At 42.2% G+C, this 15,836-nt stretch overlaps 1 protein-coding gene across 2 annotated transcripts in view; it reads right to left on the bottom strand.

Annotated features, from left to right (window-relative positions):
* The window catches only part of SCEL (sciellin), a 67,190-nt gene extending 60,425 nt beyond the window's left edge, over positions 1-6,765 (bottom strand). For both annotated transcript variants that reach the window (XM_074982877.1, XM_074982876.1), the window contains exons 1-2: positions 6,670-6,765; positions 5,163-5,265 (exon numbers count right to left, since the gene is read on the bottom strand). The gene's annotated coding sequence lies outside the window, so the exon portion shown is untranslated. The remainder of the gene's footprint in view (positions 1-5,162; positions 5,266-6,669) is intronic.
* Positions 6,766-15,836: the final 9,071 nt, after the last annotated feature.

Here is a 15,836-nt window from a genome sequence, read left to right as displayed (position 1 = left end):
GGGTGCTATTTTGAAGTTGGTGCCGCTACTTCAAAGTAGCGTGCACGTGTAGACGCGGCCTTACACAGCTGTCCTCATATGACCAGGGCACCACTACACTCTCCACAACTTCTTTAGTCCACCCTTCCTGGTATCTTGCGAATGGATAGATCTTCACGGAAGTGCCTGTCTTCAAGACCAGTAGGACTTTGGCTGACCTGTCATAGTCTACTGCAGTGGTCACCAACTGGTCGACCCTGGAGACTTTCCCAGCCAATCACAATCTCCTTCAGAGTAGAGGGGCTGCTGACAAGGCAGGTTTCCTGCCAGCCCTACCACCATACAGGTCCCAGAAGGGGCCAAATCACCCTTGCAGCCCCAGGGGAGGGGTTTCCATGAGCTGCTTCTGCTTGACGTCATTATCCCTGCAGGCCACAAACAGGGAACTGGGACCAATGCAAGCTGTGTGGCACCATATACCACACTGGGAACTGCAGGGCCCCCCTCCCAAACTGCAAACTCCAGAGCCTGTACACACACACACCCCAGCCTGGTGAAAGTGAGTGAGGGTGGGGGAGAACAAGCAACAGAAAAAGGGGATGGAGCAAATGGGGCAGGGTCTCAGGGAAGGACTAGGGTTAAGTAGACACTGGGTTGCCCTTAAATTCAAAAAGTGATCTTGGTCATAGAAAGTCAGAGACCACTGCCTGCTTTCTTTGATTATTGTCCATCTCCTTTCTGAGTTATCCTCATCCTTCTGGCTCCAATAGGCAGCAGGGTTTTGGTCCTTGATCCATAATCAGGGGGACTTTTTTGGCTGCCTGTGATGGGCTTTTCTTCAGTGCCAAAATGTTAAAAAGGGCTAAACCAAACAAATATTCTTGTGTAACAGTCTTTTAGCAGTTTTCACAGTTAATTCCTTTTGACCATTATTCTGTGAGTATGTTAGGGAGGAGTTGTGCTGGTCAAACTCCAATAAGAGTGCAAGCTCCTTAAATTCTTCCAAGGCAAACTGAGGTCTGTGGTCAGTGACTACAAGGGCCATCCCTACAGGGGCTTGGGCTCCAGGACAACCCTCCCACTCTGCTCCAGGCCCCTGCCACCCTGCCTCTTCCCACCCGGATCCCATTCCAACCCTGGCCCCAAGCCCTGTCCCTGCTTTGCCCCTGCACCCCATCTTCCTATCCCCCACTGCACCTGTTTCCTCCAAACCCCACTCTCCCAAGTGACACAACCCAGGGTCTAAAACTTTGCCCTTAAAAATAATAATGACAGAGATTTATTTCTTGCTTTGTCCAAAATGTGGTATTCCCCTGAAGCAATATTCTGCTCTAGACTAGGCTGACTCTCCAGTACCCATCAAAGATAAAAAATGGAGATTTATTCCATCCAATCAGTTCTATTATTGCATTTATTCCATCCAATCAGTTCTATTCTTGGTTTAAGGATTTGGTTTGCTCTGTTTTTGCCTCTTTTCCCTTTCTATATTTACTATGTCTAAAGTGGGTCACACTCCAATATTTTCAAAAACAACAAGAAGTCCTGTGGCACCTTATAAACTAACAGATATTTTGGAGGCTAGGCTTTGTCTTTGCCCACGAAAGCTTATACTCCAAAATATGGTAGACTATAAGGTGCCACAGGACTTCTCGTTGTTTTCAAAGATAGAGACTAACTCAGCTATCTCTCTGATACTTGATTCTAATATTTGTTATCAGATATATCGAGTACTACCCAAGCTCCAGCACAATGAAAATACCTTCAGTCTGGTTTTCCCACTAAATTAGAGTTGTTGGGGGGTTTTTTGGGTTCTGTTACAAGTATGCTATCTTTGTAACTTTTTAAATCAAACTCTGTCGGACCACAGTGTCACCCAATAAAACCCTGGCATGTTATAATGAACGTCTCAAGTAGCCAAATACAGTACTAGCTGTGGCCCTTATTCACAATTAGGATGAAATTATGAATGTGTGTCCCATACTCCTTGAAACTGTAGTGATCAGTATTATTCTGATGTTTTCTGATTTTCTTGAAGAACAAAAGCGAAAATGTGAATTGGCTAACATCTGTGTCAACTTACAGGCAAGGCTGCAAAGAAGATGCTTGTAGCTCCTGATCCTGGTGCCAGCCACTGCCACAGCATAATTTAGAAAGGACTCAAGACAGCTCTGTAAAACACTGGTTCAAACTGGCCCTTTGAGGACCCTGCACAAGCTGAAAATAGCCAGAGTATAGCAGCGCCCCAACAGCATACATTTTTGATGGTAGGTGTAGGGCAGTGTCCTACAGCAGGGGAACCTGCAGAAGGGGACATCCTCTGACTTTATAGCCCCTTTGTCCTGCTAGAACATTTTATAAAGGTGCTCAATCAAAGACTTTATTTTCAGGGAAATAAATCTACTGCTTATTTTTCAAACCTGTAAAGAGAAAGCTGATGCGAGTTTAGTAGTATAACAACATGCAATGATGAATTTCCCAGAAATATAGTAGCTTAAAGCCTGATTTGTTTTGGTGTTTATTCAATGCACAAACTAGAAAATAGATTTCAGTGACAGTAAAACATTCTAGATCACTGTAGTGGCCTATTTTGCTTTATGTGTTATAAATTTCCTCATCAGAAATCTGCTCTAAGTTTTCTCTAGAGGAACTGCCTTTCCAAATGTGTTCTTAGGTTTCAATATATTTTTTTTTTCTCCTTTCATTCACCAAGTATTCAGATCAGGGTTTCTCAGATACAGCGTTCTATCTTCCTACAACAGCCTACTGCATAGAAGAAAAACACGCAACCAAAACAGAATATACTAAATATGTCTAAAGCATGTTTCTTCAGGGATATCCATGATGACAAGTTTTCTGCCCAGCTATCATAGAATCTATTTCAGAATATAGATATTAAACCAGAAGGAAACAGGAAATCATCTGTAGAAAAATTGAAGTTAGAGAAGAAATTCTGTGGGACAGGAGTCATTTTTGGCGGAGGGTTATGATGTTTTGTGTCACCTTGTGTTGGAGGAAAATTTGCTATGCATACTTATTTGTGTTTTAATTTTGTAACCTTAAAACAGCCGGCAAGGGTATGGTACTTGGATATCTCATAAATGTGATTATGTTATTACAGATAGGTTTACCATGGCCTTGAACATATTTTTATTAAGTGGGAACCAAATAATGCAATCACATATTTTATGCATTACACAGTATCAGTGAGCGCTTACAACAGTCTTACAAAAGGGGTTTAGGGAGGAAAGAAAAGTCACTGGGCACACAGAGAAGTAACGCAGTTTGAAGTGTAGAAAGCACCACAAAAAGCACAAGAAGGAGAAGGAGACAAAGCTGCCACCAATGTGGAGCAATAGACAGAGTGCAGGGCTGATGTGGGGGATCAATAAGAAATGTAGTCGGCGACAGATTTGTAAAAAGCTGTCAGGATAAAGAGCGTGATTTTGATGAGGTACCAGGCAGCAGGCATGTGATTAGAGAGAAAGCTTATTTTCACTGCAGCATGTTGAACAGACTGGATGCTTACACTACAGAAGGTGGGAAGGCAACCACAGCCAGAATTTCTGTTTGCTTTTTTTTTTTTTTTCCTATGGAAGCCAAACTGTTTTGCAGAAACCATTTTGATTCATTTGTTTTCAGGAAAGTTTCTCAGACCCAGAATGGAATTTCTGGTCAAAACACAGATGAGAGTCAGGGTAATCCAAACCTCACCTGAGCCAGAATCCTAGTGGTTAAGGGTACTTGGGTAGGAGGATCAATCCCCACCAAGTCATCCCAGCCAGGACCTTGTCAAGCTGGGACTTAAAAACCTCGAGGATGGAAAATCCACCACATCTCTAGGAAACACATTCCAGTGCTTCACCACCCTCCTGGTGAAGTAGCTTTTCCTAATATCCAACCTACACCTCTCCCTCTTTAACTTCAGACCATTACTCCTTATTTTGCTGACACCACTGAGAACAGTTTCCCACCATCCTCTTTAGAGCTCCCCTTCAGGAAGTTAAAGGCTGCTATTAAATCACCCCTAAGTCTTCTCTTCTGTAAACTAAACAAGCCCAAACATGTCCCACGTGGCTTATTGTTTACTTGTAAAACAGGACCATGATATAGCTGACATTTTACATGAAAATATATAGTCCTGCTTAATTCCAATTTCAAAATACAACTACAGTGTTTCCTTAAAAATTTCGGTCAGTTGTTGAGCTAGTCAGTCAGGTCAGATCCAACTATTTATATTCTCCCTCCTTTCCCATACAAATAACACGGCTTATGTGTATTATGTGTATGTATTATGCATTATGTATTATGTGTATTAATGAGTAGTAACTATCCCCTCTACTAGAAGCTCATTTCAACCTAAAAACTGTTTTTTTCCCCCTAAGAACTCTTACAGATATCTTGTTTGAGATTTCCAGGTTCTAGAAAGTAAACATAGTGGGCAAATTTCATCATTTGGAAATTTCAGTCTAACATCTGAAACCATTTTTAGGTAGCTCTGGAATCAATTTATGTCTTATACTCCATAACAATTCTTCCACATACGTATGTGTCAGTCATACTACCATGAGTTCAGAATTCCAGCCCTTGTCTAGACAAAAATCTTTACTGGCCAGAGCATATTCTTATTTATTATTTCTATTGTGTTGATGCTCAGATATGCCATCAAGACTGGCATCCCTCCTGCTATTGGTCCTTACCGAAGAAGCCACAGTCAAATGTTTAGTTATATTGTCAGCTCTTCATTTCTCTTCCTGATTGAAGGCAGGGACTTTACCTTCCTCCCCTGCTAAAGCCAGCTCTTACCTAACACAGCAACAGCGGTGCCACCTCCCTCCCACTCCAAGGCTAGATATACACCAGAGAACAAAGTTGATCCAGATACGCAGTTCTAGCTACGCCATTAGTGTAGTTAGAATCAAAGTATCAGAATCAATTTTCTGCCCTAGTGTAGACGAGGCTCTTCAGGCTCATGCTGATGTCCCTTATGCTACACTATCGCATGGCGCTCTAGGGTTGATGGCCAAGCACAGGGGGATCGATTTTGCTGCGTCTTCCCACATGCAGCAAAATCCAACTCCAGAAGGCTCAATCACAGAGTGTTGATTGCTTGGTAAGTATAGACACACTACAAAGCTAGTTTTTTTGGAAAGGGTTAAGCGATGAGGGGAAACAGTTCTCCTTACCTCAGTTGGAGTTCCAGCGTTTCGGCCGGGTTCCTGCACAACTGGAGCTGTTCAAATGCTATCTTCCCCACTTTATTACCAGCGCAGCACCTGGCTTTCAGTCCTGAAGTGGAGACGAGAATAAAAGTAGGAGAATTCACCTGCTAAGTAAACCCAGTACCAAGCATGTTGTCAAGATTTAACAAATAAATAGACACAGTTAAATTCTACCCTCATTTACATCCTTGTAATTCTTGAGTCGAGAAACCGATTCTCAAGTCTTTTAATCCCCTATTGGAGTTAGTTTAGTAAGAACTGTTTCAAGTGTCTGTCTTATAAGAGCCACACTTCCATGTAACTACACACATTTTACACAAATTGAAAGAGAAAATTATTCCCAAAATGAAATTTTCTTCTGAAATCTCAGTCTATAGCAACATTTTTACAGCACAGTTAAAAAGAACAAGTCAGTGTACTTTACAGGATATTTCAACATTTAGACTGGGCTAAAGGATTGCTCTTTACTTTAAGAGAGATCATTAATATTCCATATATCTGAAAAATTACAGGAAAAATTAGAAGTTAAAAAGAAAAAAAAATAATCAATGAACATATAAGTGCAAGACAGAAATAAATTGTCAATCTACAGAACAGAGATGAACCAAAACTGGTTTTTCAGGACATGGGTGGAGAAGATTCTGTTTTGAAAGAAACTGAGCTTTGATATTGTCACTAATATAGAACATATTTATAAGGACAGAACACTGCACCTGGTTTTTATGCACCTTCTTTTTTCTCACAAATATATGAAACATTAGTTTTTCCAGACAGTGCAACAGGAATTTTTTTCAATTGTAAAACTTTGGTTTTGCACCGTCTCTTCCTCTGCACAGCCTTGAAAGCCAATAAGCACGTCTTAGATCACGTACTAAAATTACTGCTTTGGATCAAAACAGCCACATTTTACTATTTTATATATACTTTGCAGTTGTGTTGTATCTTCCAGATACTTTGCTTATAATTTACGTCTAAATGGCTAACTTTTGATGGGGTTTTCAGCAGTCACCATAAGGCAAGGTCTTATAAATGAGAACTTTTTTCATCTGTTTCCTGTGATATTTCATTTTAAAAAAATAAATGCCACAGAAATTATAAAGATATCTCAGGACAAATGAAAAATATCAACAACATACTTCTCATTGAAAACTGGGAGAATAACCAGTTTGTCATTTGAGAAACAAAAGAATAGAATTCACTAAAACTGGTCACACGAGCAAGATAACAAATGATCATGTATAATAGTAATGCAAACTCTGTGGCCAAGAATTCTAGAAGTGTGCAGTTAATTTGTGTTCCCAGCTTGAGACACCAACCGATGTTTAACTTTCACAGGTTATGTTCTCAGCCATTTCTGAAAAATCAGACCCCTTAAAGGGTCACACATTGGGTACCTTCTGAAAATCACTGCACACTTTTGAAATTTTTCACTTTAAATATATGGTATATTTTTTAAAAAAGCAAAGCCTACCTTTCTCTGGTAAATAAGTACTCCACGGCTGGCTGATTACAATGCTTGTCCTGGAAGTCACCTGGAACTGACTTGTTGAAATTTACAGAAAGCAGTGTCACACTCCATCTGCCTGTCTGAAAAGCTCAAGGTTTCCTCTTTGGAGGCTGAGTCACTTATGCAGGAGGTTGGAGGTGTGGAAAAGGGTGTCACCTAGTACAAACTCAATTAAAAATACTTCTGAGATTGCTGTACTCTAGTATTTGCTGTATTCTTTACGTAAAGCAGGGCTGGGTTTCACAACATAAAAATGCTTTCAGGGATCCAGAATTAACACATAGGCTGTTGATACCTATACTACACTCAGTTTAGCTTAACTTCTCCACACAAATGAAAGCTCTCTGGCTATCAATATCTGTCTCAAATAGAGGATTTAATCAATGTCATGCACATATTTATATGCAAAAAGTATGCAAGGAATCGCCATCTTTGATCAACGAAAGATCTCCAAGACTGTTATGCAAGGAATGTACATTGAAATCTGACACACGTTAAATACTTGTCTCATTTTGTTTTGTTAGGAAAAACCACCAGTCAAGAAAAAAAAATCTCACACCAGAATCTGTTGCAAATTCCTGCCATCAGTGTTTATTTGTGTTTCATTTCATTACTGATAATGCTAATAGGGCTAAGACAAAAGATTGCTTTGATTTTTTGCTGCTGTTGCAATGCATTATATTGAAAGTTAAGACGAGGTTCTATCCCTGAACAAGGGACAAAAGAGGAACACCAGATTCCATAGCTCTGAAATGGCCCCACCCAAAATCTGGGGGCTACAAATACTGCATATTAAACAGGCCCACACTGGTTCTATAATCTGGGAGCTTTTTTATACTAATAACCCATGTAAGACCTGATCCTGCAAACTGATTTCAGTGACTCACAAGATTAGGCCTGTAAGCATATTAACATAGCAAGTGTGTCTTTAGAGCAAATGTTTGTAACCTGTTTTCACTAAAGGGTAATTCACGTCTGGAAGGTAGGCTCAGAGCTTTGCTGACTGAAGATACATGGACCATGGCTTATATTTGACAAAACAGAGCTAATTAAAACAATTCTGCCGGTGGGGCAGTTCTTGAAAACATTAAATTAGTATATAAGTTACCAAGCACCACAAACTTCAGAATTAATTAATGCAAGCTAATGTGCCTTTCTATACAGCTGAACTACCTGGTTTCTAGAGTGGAATATTTGTAGCAGCCAAGGTATGTTCAGGGAAACTGTTCAATATGTTTATCTTTTTAAGAGCAAACTGTTTGGTGTATCCTTCCTTTCAAATAGAAGGTTTAATTATAAAATTAAGGGAACCAATGTGGAAAATGGTTTTAAAAGGTACATTGCCTTGAAATGGAAACATGTTTTTTCTGTAATACCTGTATATGTTATCAGAAGTTTCTTTGTATTGTATTTCAGGTCTCCTGACCTTACGGATGTGGGTAGATGTACGGATAGATGTAATAAGTCCTGATTTGCTGTCAGATGAGGATGGCATGTCCAACGGGTTCCCCATGAGTCAGTCCTAGGCCCTGTCTGAGTCAATATTTGCATTAATGATTTGGATAGATGAGTGAAGAGTATGCTTATTAAATGTGAAAGTGACACCAAGGTAGGAGAGGCTGCAAGCACCTTGGAGGACAAGATCAGGAGTCAAAATAATTTTTTTCGTATTGGAGAATTTGTCTGAAACCAACAAAATGAAATTCAATAAAGCGCAGAATAGTTCGCTCAAGAGGGAAAAATCAAATGCACAGCTACAAAATGAGGAATAGTTGGCTAGTACTGCAGAAAAGGATCTGGTGCTTAAAGTGGCTTACAAAGTGGATGAAAGTCAACAGCGTGATTCAGCTGCAAAAAACAAAGCTAATATCATTCTGTGCTGTATTAACAGGAGTGCTACATATTAGACATGAGAGCACTGGGGAGACCTCAGCGGGAGAATCATGTCTAATTGTGGGATCTGATAACAGTCTTTAAATATGTTAAGGGCTGTTATAAGGAGGGTGAGTATCAGTTGTTCTTTGTGTCTACTGAAAGTAGGGCAATAAGTAATGGGCTTAATCTTCATCAAAGGAGATTTGGTTAGACCAGTGACAGGAGTGGCAGGTTTCTAGACATTTTGGTGGTGTCCAGAATGGATCCAAGTCCCCACCGCCACCCATCTGCCTAAGGCTCTGGGTTCAAGTTTGGGAGCTGTATGTAGATTCTCGGCTGGGGCAGGGGATTTGAGGTGTGCACGTTCTGGGCTGGGGCAGGTGCTGGGGGTACAGGAGGGAATGAGGGATGAAAAGTCTGGAAGGGCCATAAGGGGGGTGTGGGGGAAGGGGGAGTGGGGTGTCGCACTTCCCTGGGATACCCCCCTCTGGCAGCAGCTCCCAGGTTGGAGGTCCAGGGGTCCCTGCAGCCCCCATTGGCCACAGGGGCACTCAGGAAGAGAGCAGTACACAGAGATACACACAAAGGAATGTGCCAGCAGCCATGAGTGAAGCCAGAGTAGGCCAGAAGCCACTCTAGCCTCCCTGTGCTACTGGTGGTGGCAGTAATAGCCCCCAGACCCTTTTAAATCACCTCAGGGTGTCAGGTGGGGTTAGAAGAGAAATCTTACCCTGAACTTTGCTGGAGCTGGGCCCCCAGGCAAGGAATATTCTTGAAGCCCAGGCACCAAGGGCTCATAGACCTCTGAGCCCCTAATCAGTGATGGTTCAGGAGCCACATGTGCACCTCTTTCCAACACACATTAAAACACTGTGTGATTTAATTATTAACCATCGTGAGCTATTATCCAATCAGTATGTTTTTACTATGCTATTAGCCAATTGTAGAATATTTGGTGAGTCATTTTCCTGTGAGAATTATACATATAAATTAAATTGAACAATGAATTCATACCCCTGTGGCTCTCCTGGGTAATACTGAGTGCTAATTTGGCTCCTGAATCACTGAGGTCTGCGGCTCACTGAGTTAGATATTCAGAAAACCTTTCTAATGATAAGGGCAGTTAAGCTCCAGTATAGGATTCTCAGGAAGGTTGTGGAAGCCCCATCACTGGAGGTTTGTTTATGAAAATGGGTTGGATAAAACCTCTCTGACATGGTCTAAGTTAACTTGTTCTTGCCATGTCACAGGAGGCTGGACTTGACAGCTTCTCAAGGGCACTTCAAGCCCTGCATTGTCATGATTCTAGCTCAGAGTTCAGGTGTTGAGTAAGATCAATTGGCCATCACTCTGCAACAGGGATTGGCAGTAACTCGGGGGGGGGCACTCCAAGAATCGGGTAGGTGATCAAGGACTGTACTCTTCCATGATATTAATGGAAGAGGTTCAGGGCCTGAGATGGAGGTTGAGTGCAAAACGGAGCTCAGAGCTGGGTGTGAGACGGCGTATGCAGTCCAGGAGGGTGTATAGGTGCAGGATAGGATTCTGACCTGGAAGAGGAGGGTAGGAGGAGGTAGAGGGCCTGGGAGGGGTTCTGTCATGGGGTAGGGGATTGGATGGCAGGAGGTCATGCAGGATCCAGGAGCGGGTGCAAGGTCTGGGAGAAGGTTGTGACCTGGGTCAGGGGGAGAGGAGTGGGGCAGGGGTTTTGGTTGTGACCAGGGCAAGAGGGGGCTGTGACCCGGGGCGGGGGATTGGATGCAGGAGGGGTGCAGGGTCTGGGAGGGGGTATGGGTGCAAAGGAATATTCTGACCTGGAAAAAAAGTGTAGAATGGGGCTCAGGATCTGGGAGGGGATTGTGACCTGAGACGGGGTGCAGGAGGGGATGCAGAAGGTTTGGTTTGTGACCACAGGCAAGGAGTTGGGGTGAAGGGGGCATGCCAGGGGCACGCTCTAACCGGGATGTGCTTATTGTAAGCGGTTCCCTGCCAGCAGCCCAGTGGTACCCTCCAGCCTGCCATGTTCCCACATGCCACTCAAAGTGGCCAGCCAGGGGAGTGATGTAATCTCTCTGCATCATGCATCCTTTGGGGGGAGAGCCTTCTGCTCACTGCCTGTGACACAAGCACAGCCCAGGCATCTCTGATTGGCTAGAAAATAGCCCATGGGAGCCATGAGATTCTGTTGGAGGGGCTATTGCGCAAAGCTCTCCACCCCCAGGGTGTGCAGTGTGCAGAAAGCACCTGGCCCCTGCAGCTGTCCGCTCTCAGTGGCATGTGGGAATGCAGCAATCAGGGAGCCTGCCCTCGGCTTCCACTGGGCTGTGAGGTGGTGGCAGGCATTTTGCCCACTTCTGCTCTGTATTCGCTAGTCAAACGCAGCACACAAAGCACACGGAGGTAATATTCAACTGTGTTTCAGTGCTGCCCCATTTAGCCAAAAATGTCAGCTAACTACTTCAGCTAGAATTAACTCCAGCTTTGCAAAGGTCACTCTCTGGAACACAGCTTTGAACAGTGCTTTTGGGCTGCATTGCAGCAGTGAAGGGGAAGGACTGTCCCTGTGCTCATGGGAAGTGGCACTCACAGTGAGTGTGAGGAAGTGACATAAAGGTCTGCATGTGGCCCCCTGTGCACCTCCACACTTCACCTACAGATCTCGGTTGTGTGTGTAATGCTAGAACAAAGATAAAACAAAGTACCATCAATGCAGCAAAAGACCTCACATTATACATTTTTAATATGCTGTATAATTCCACCATGAAGCCTCTAGGGGTCCCAAGCCTGGCTAAAGGAGGTGGGTTGGTCAGATGAGTGATAATGCACTGATCATGAAACAACAATATGAATGAAATCTGATGCTAGTACAACTAACTGATAAAAGAAGCTGGCTCAGATGTCGGCTGGATAAACAAGGTCTGCGGCACCAATCGAGCAATCGGGGTTGGGTCGATAAGTTGGCTACCAAAAGAAAATTACAACTAGCACATATACTACCAATTGGAACATGGAAAGCCTGAACACTGGGGTCAACTGGAAAGTTAGAGCTGCTTTGAAAGGAGATGGAGAGATACCGGTGCAATATACTTGAACTGGCAGAGATGCGTTGGATGGCATTAGGAGAGATGTGCAGTTGCAAAGTCATTTTGTCAGGGAATGAAACAAAGCATAAGGCAGGTGTCAGATTCCTTCTCAGTAAAAGAGCTAGAGGAGCATTGTTAGAATACAAACTGGTCAATGCAAAAATTATAGTAGTGAGATTCGAAGCAAAACTGTTTAACATGTCGGTCTTTCAGGTGTATGCACCCATGACAAGCAGTAAGGAGGAGGAGATGGAGCTATTTTATAAAGACTGGACAAAGACAGTGGAGGAGATACCAAAGAGAGAGATGCTGATCATCAGAGGAGATTTGGAAAGTGAATGTTGGAACACATAATGAAGGTTGGGATAGAGTTTGAATACGGAGAGAGAAATGAACAAGGTGAGAAACGACTAAACTTTCCTATGGCACACAAGAGGGTGATCTGCAACATGAGATTCCAACATACTGACTGTAGGAAGTGGATGTGATGATCAAATGACACAAAGTCCAAGAACATGATAGATATGATCTTCATAAGAAGATGGGTAACATCAGTACAGCAGTGCCGAATTTTCCAAGGAGCAGATATCGACTCGGACCACAGTCTAGTGATTGCAAACATTGAGATGAAACTCAAGAGAAAGTATGAGACACAGTTTAAGAAAAAAACAGACATGGCAAGGCTAGGTGAGGAAGAAATAGGGAATGTGTACAGAGCCACACTCGAAAAGAATATTAGGAATGGCGGCCCTTAGAAGTCATCTAGGCAAGGTGCTGATGATGATACTGACGGAGAGACTCAGATCATAGATTGAACTTCTAGCAGATGAGCAAGAGGGATTCAAGAAAGACAGAAGTACCAAATAGCAGATATCAGCACTAAGATTGATAGTGGAGAAACCTCGATGAAAGAACAAGAACATCTACAATTTCTTCATCAATTTTCAGAAGGCATTTGACAGTATAGACCAGAAAGTGACTTGGACAGTGTTGGAGTCATATGGAGGGGATAGCAGACTGATACAGTTGTTGAAGGATATCACTGACAATGTGGAGACAGTGGTGAGAATGTGCAGAGACTTGGGAAGAGGGTTTAGAACAAATAAGAGAAAGGAAATCCAATATCATCAAGTATCTTCACTGCTCACCTTGACAGAGCAACGGACAAGATTAAGGAAGAGGTAGAAAGGATATCTGTGCATGGGATGAGAATCAACAGCTTGAGGTTCGCAGATGATATAGTTATTATTGAAGATGAAGAGAAGCTAGCGAGAACAGTCCAGGTGCTAAACGAGGAAGGGAATTGGTATAGACTGATTATGAAGACCAATAAAACAAAAACAATGGTATTTGGAGATAAGGAAATAGGAAGGAAGATCAGAGTAGATGGAATCAAACTAGAGAACATACAAAAGTTCATGTATCTGGAGAGCAACAAAGGGTGCATCTACACTTCCATTCCTCTTTCAAAATAAGTATGCAAATGAGGGAAATTGAAAGTGCAAATGAGGTGAATATTTGCATATTTGGCATCTCATTTGCATATTCTTATTTCAAAAGAGCTTCTTTCAAAAGGAGAAAACCAGTGTGGATGCTGCTCTTTCGAAAGTAACCCCATCTTCAAAAGAATCCTTCTTCCCATTACATGAAGGGAAGAAGGATTCTTTCAAACATGGGGTTTACTTTCAAAACAGCAGCGTCCACACTGGTTTTCTTCTTTCAAAAGAAGCTCTTTCAAAATAAGAATATTCAAATGAGGGGTCAGATATGTAAATCTGTACCTCATTTGCATTTTAGTTCCCTCATTTTATACCTCTTTCGAAAGAGGAATGCAAGTGTAGACCCAGCCATAATATATGATCTAGACTGTAAGAAGGAAATAGCTACTGGAATAGCAAAAGCAAGAGCAAGTTTGAAGGCGATGGAAAAGATCTGGAAAAGCAAAGAGATTAGTTTAGGAACAAAGCTGAGTATCTTGAAAATGTGTATATTCAGCAGCATGCTGTATGGATGTGAGACATGGGTGATAATGAAAGATTCAAAGAAGATGTTGGCATTTGACAGGAGTTATAGAAAGATCCTGAGAACAGGACGGATGCAGAAGGTTACCAAAGGAAAATTATATAGGAAGATATAGCTGAAAGAGAACCTACTGCAGAAGGTTATACAACGGAAGTTACAGTTATTTGGGCATATCTGCAGAATGAACAACAAACAAAAAATCAAAACCCTGTTATTCGGCATAATGAATGGTTAGAATAGGAGAGGTAGACCCCACAGAGAATGGATAGATGATATAGTAGATTGGTGTGGAGCTAGTCTACAGAAACTAAGCCACTCCACATTAGACGGGCAAAGATGGAAGGAAATAGTGAGAGGGGCGTTGGACACCAATGGGTGCTGAGTCCAAGGTTGTTGTTGATGGTGATGATGAATATTCTGTATTTCTCTACTGCACCCTGAATTAACAAGAAGCAGTAAAATCTTTTGTATCTGGCATTCTATTAACCAGAACTCTCCAATAACTGGCACTTTAACCATCAGTAAATTTTAGTTACATTTTCCGTAAGTACAGGATAGTGAAAGTACAAATAAATGCAGCAAATACAGTCTAAGTTTACAGTGTCCTATACTACTGTTATTGGTAAATAAAGTACTCTGCATACATTTGTGTTTGTTTCTTGATATCTAATCTTGTTTTTCCTTTAGTGTTATGCATTGCTAGGTATCCTTCTCTATTATCCAGCATATTTGAATATCCAGCAAGCTCCGGGTCCTGGGGCTGCCCGCTATGAAAGAGTTTAGTGCATTTAGTTAAAACAAGTCCTCTGGCTTCTTATCAACTGACAGATTTATTGGAGCATAAGCTTTCTTGGGTAACACCCCACGTTGTCAGGTGTGGTTAATTAGTTATAGTTAATGATTTATCCGGTGATGAGCTTTCGTGGGACACTGAATAAATCATTTTCTTAGTCTTTAAAGTGCTACATTTCTGCCGCTTTGTTTTGTTGGAGTACAAACTAACATGGCTACCTCTCTGTTACTCATTTTAGTTAGTTTACTTATGCTTTGCTGTGAGGACACAGTGCTGTTACATTCAGTAAGCTGTCTTATCAGTACGTGATTCACTGGTTATTTTCCTAGGTATAAAAGCATATTGCAAGTTCATGTTCTAACCTCATATTCTAGCTAAGGGTTTAACCAGAGATTTACATGAAAACAGCAGAAGATAGTCTAGTGCAGTACATCAGTTTCATAGGATGTGTGTGTGTATGTGTGTGTCTGAGTGAAAGAGAGAGACAGAGAAGGTTGATAATTGATTTGCCAGGTATATTATATCCCGCAGGCAGAAATAGTTAGGAGGAGCTTCATGTGTAATAATCCCAAAATAGTGCATATGCAACCACAGCTCATTCACCAAATTGTCTTGCGCAATGTTTTCTTTCTGCAGTCTTCCAAGAATGATTTCTATACTATTCAGAGGCCTACAAATTGGATTTGTATATTATTTTCTCCAGAACCTATCATTATTATGGCCAAAGTTTTCAGGAGCATCATTAATTTGTGGTGTCTCAGTTTAAGATACTGTGGATCTGATTTTCCAGAAATGCTGCTTAACTGTTACTGATGTGAGTGGGGTAAACAAACATCAAATCTCAAGCAATACATTTAGGATCTCTACAGAGGCGACCAGTGCAAGGAGTGCAGGGAGCGCACCAGCCTGCTGCCACTGCCCCACTCACATCCTGCCCCGCTTTGTCCATGCCTGTCCCCTTTCTGCCCTTCCCCTAGAGCAGGGCAGCTGAGGGGTAGTGCTGTTGGGCTGTGCCACAGCAGTGGAGGGGCAGGACTGTCCCTGTACTCATCAGAAGGGGTGCTCACGGTGAGTTGCGTGTGGACCACTGTGCACCCCACACTGGACCCCACAGCAGCACACAGACATTCCAGAAAGTTTTTGGAGAATGTTGGGGATAACTTCCTGGAACAGGTGCTGATGGAACCATCCAGAGGCCATACACAGCTTGACCTGCTGCTCACAAACAGGAAAGAACTAGTAGGAGAAATAGAAGTGGGTGGCAATCTGGGCTGCAGTGATCATGAGATGGTAGATTTCAGGACCCTTACAAAAGGACAAAAGGTGAGCAGTAAAATACAGACCCTTGATTTCAAAAG

The sequence above is a fragment of the Carettochelys insculpta genome, chromosome 1 (genome assembly GCF_033958435.1).
Source record: "Carettochelys insculpta isolate YL-2023 chromosome 1, ASM3395843v1, whole genome shotgun sequence".
Classification (NCBI taxonomy): Eukaryota; Metazoa; Chordata; order Testudines; family Carettochelyidae; genus Carettochelys; species Carettochelys insculpta.
The sequence above is the reverse complement of the archived record's forward strand: the minus strand, read 5'-3'. Positions and strand labels throughout refer to the sequence as shown.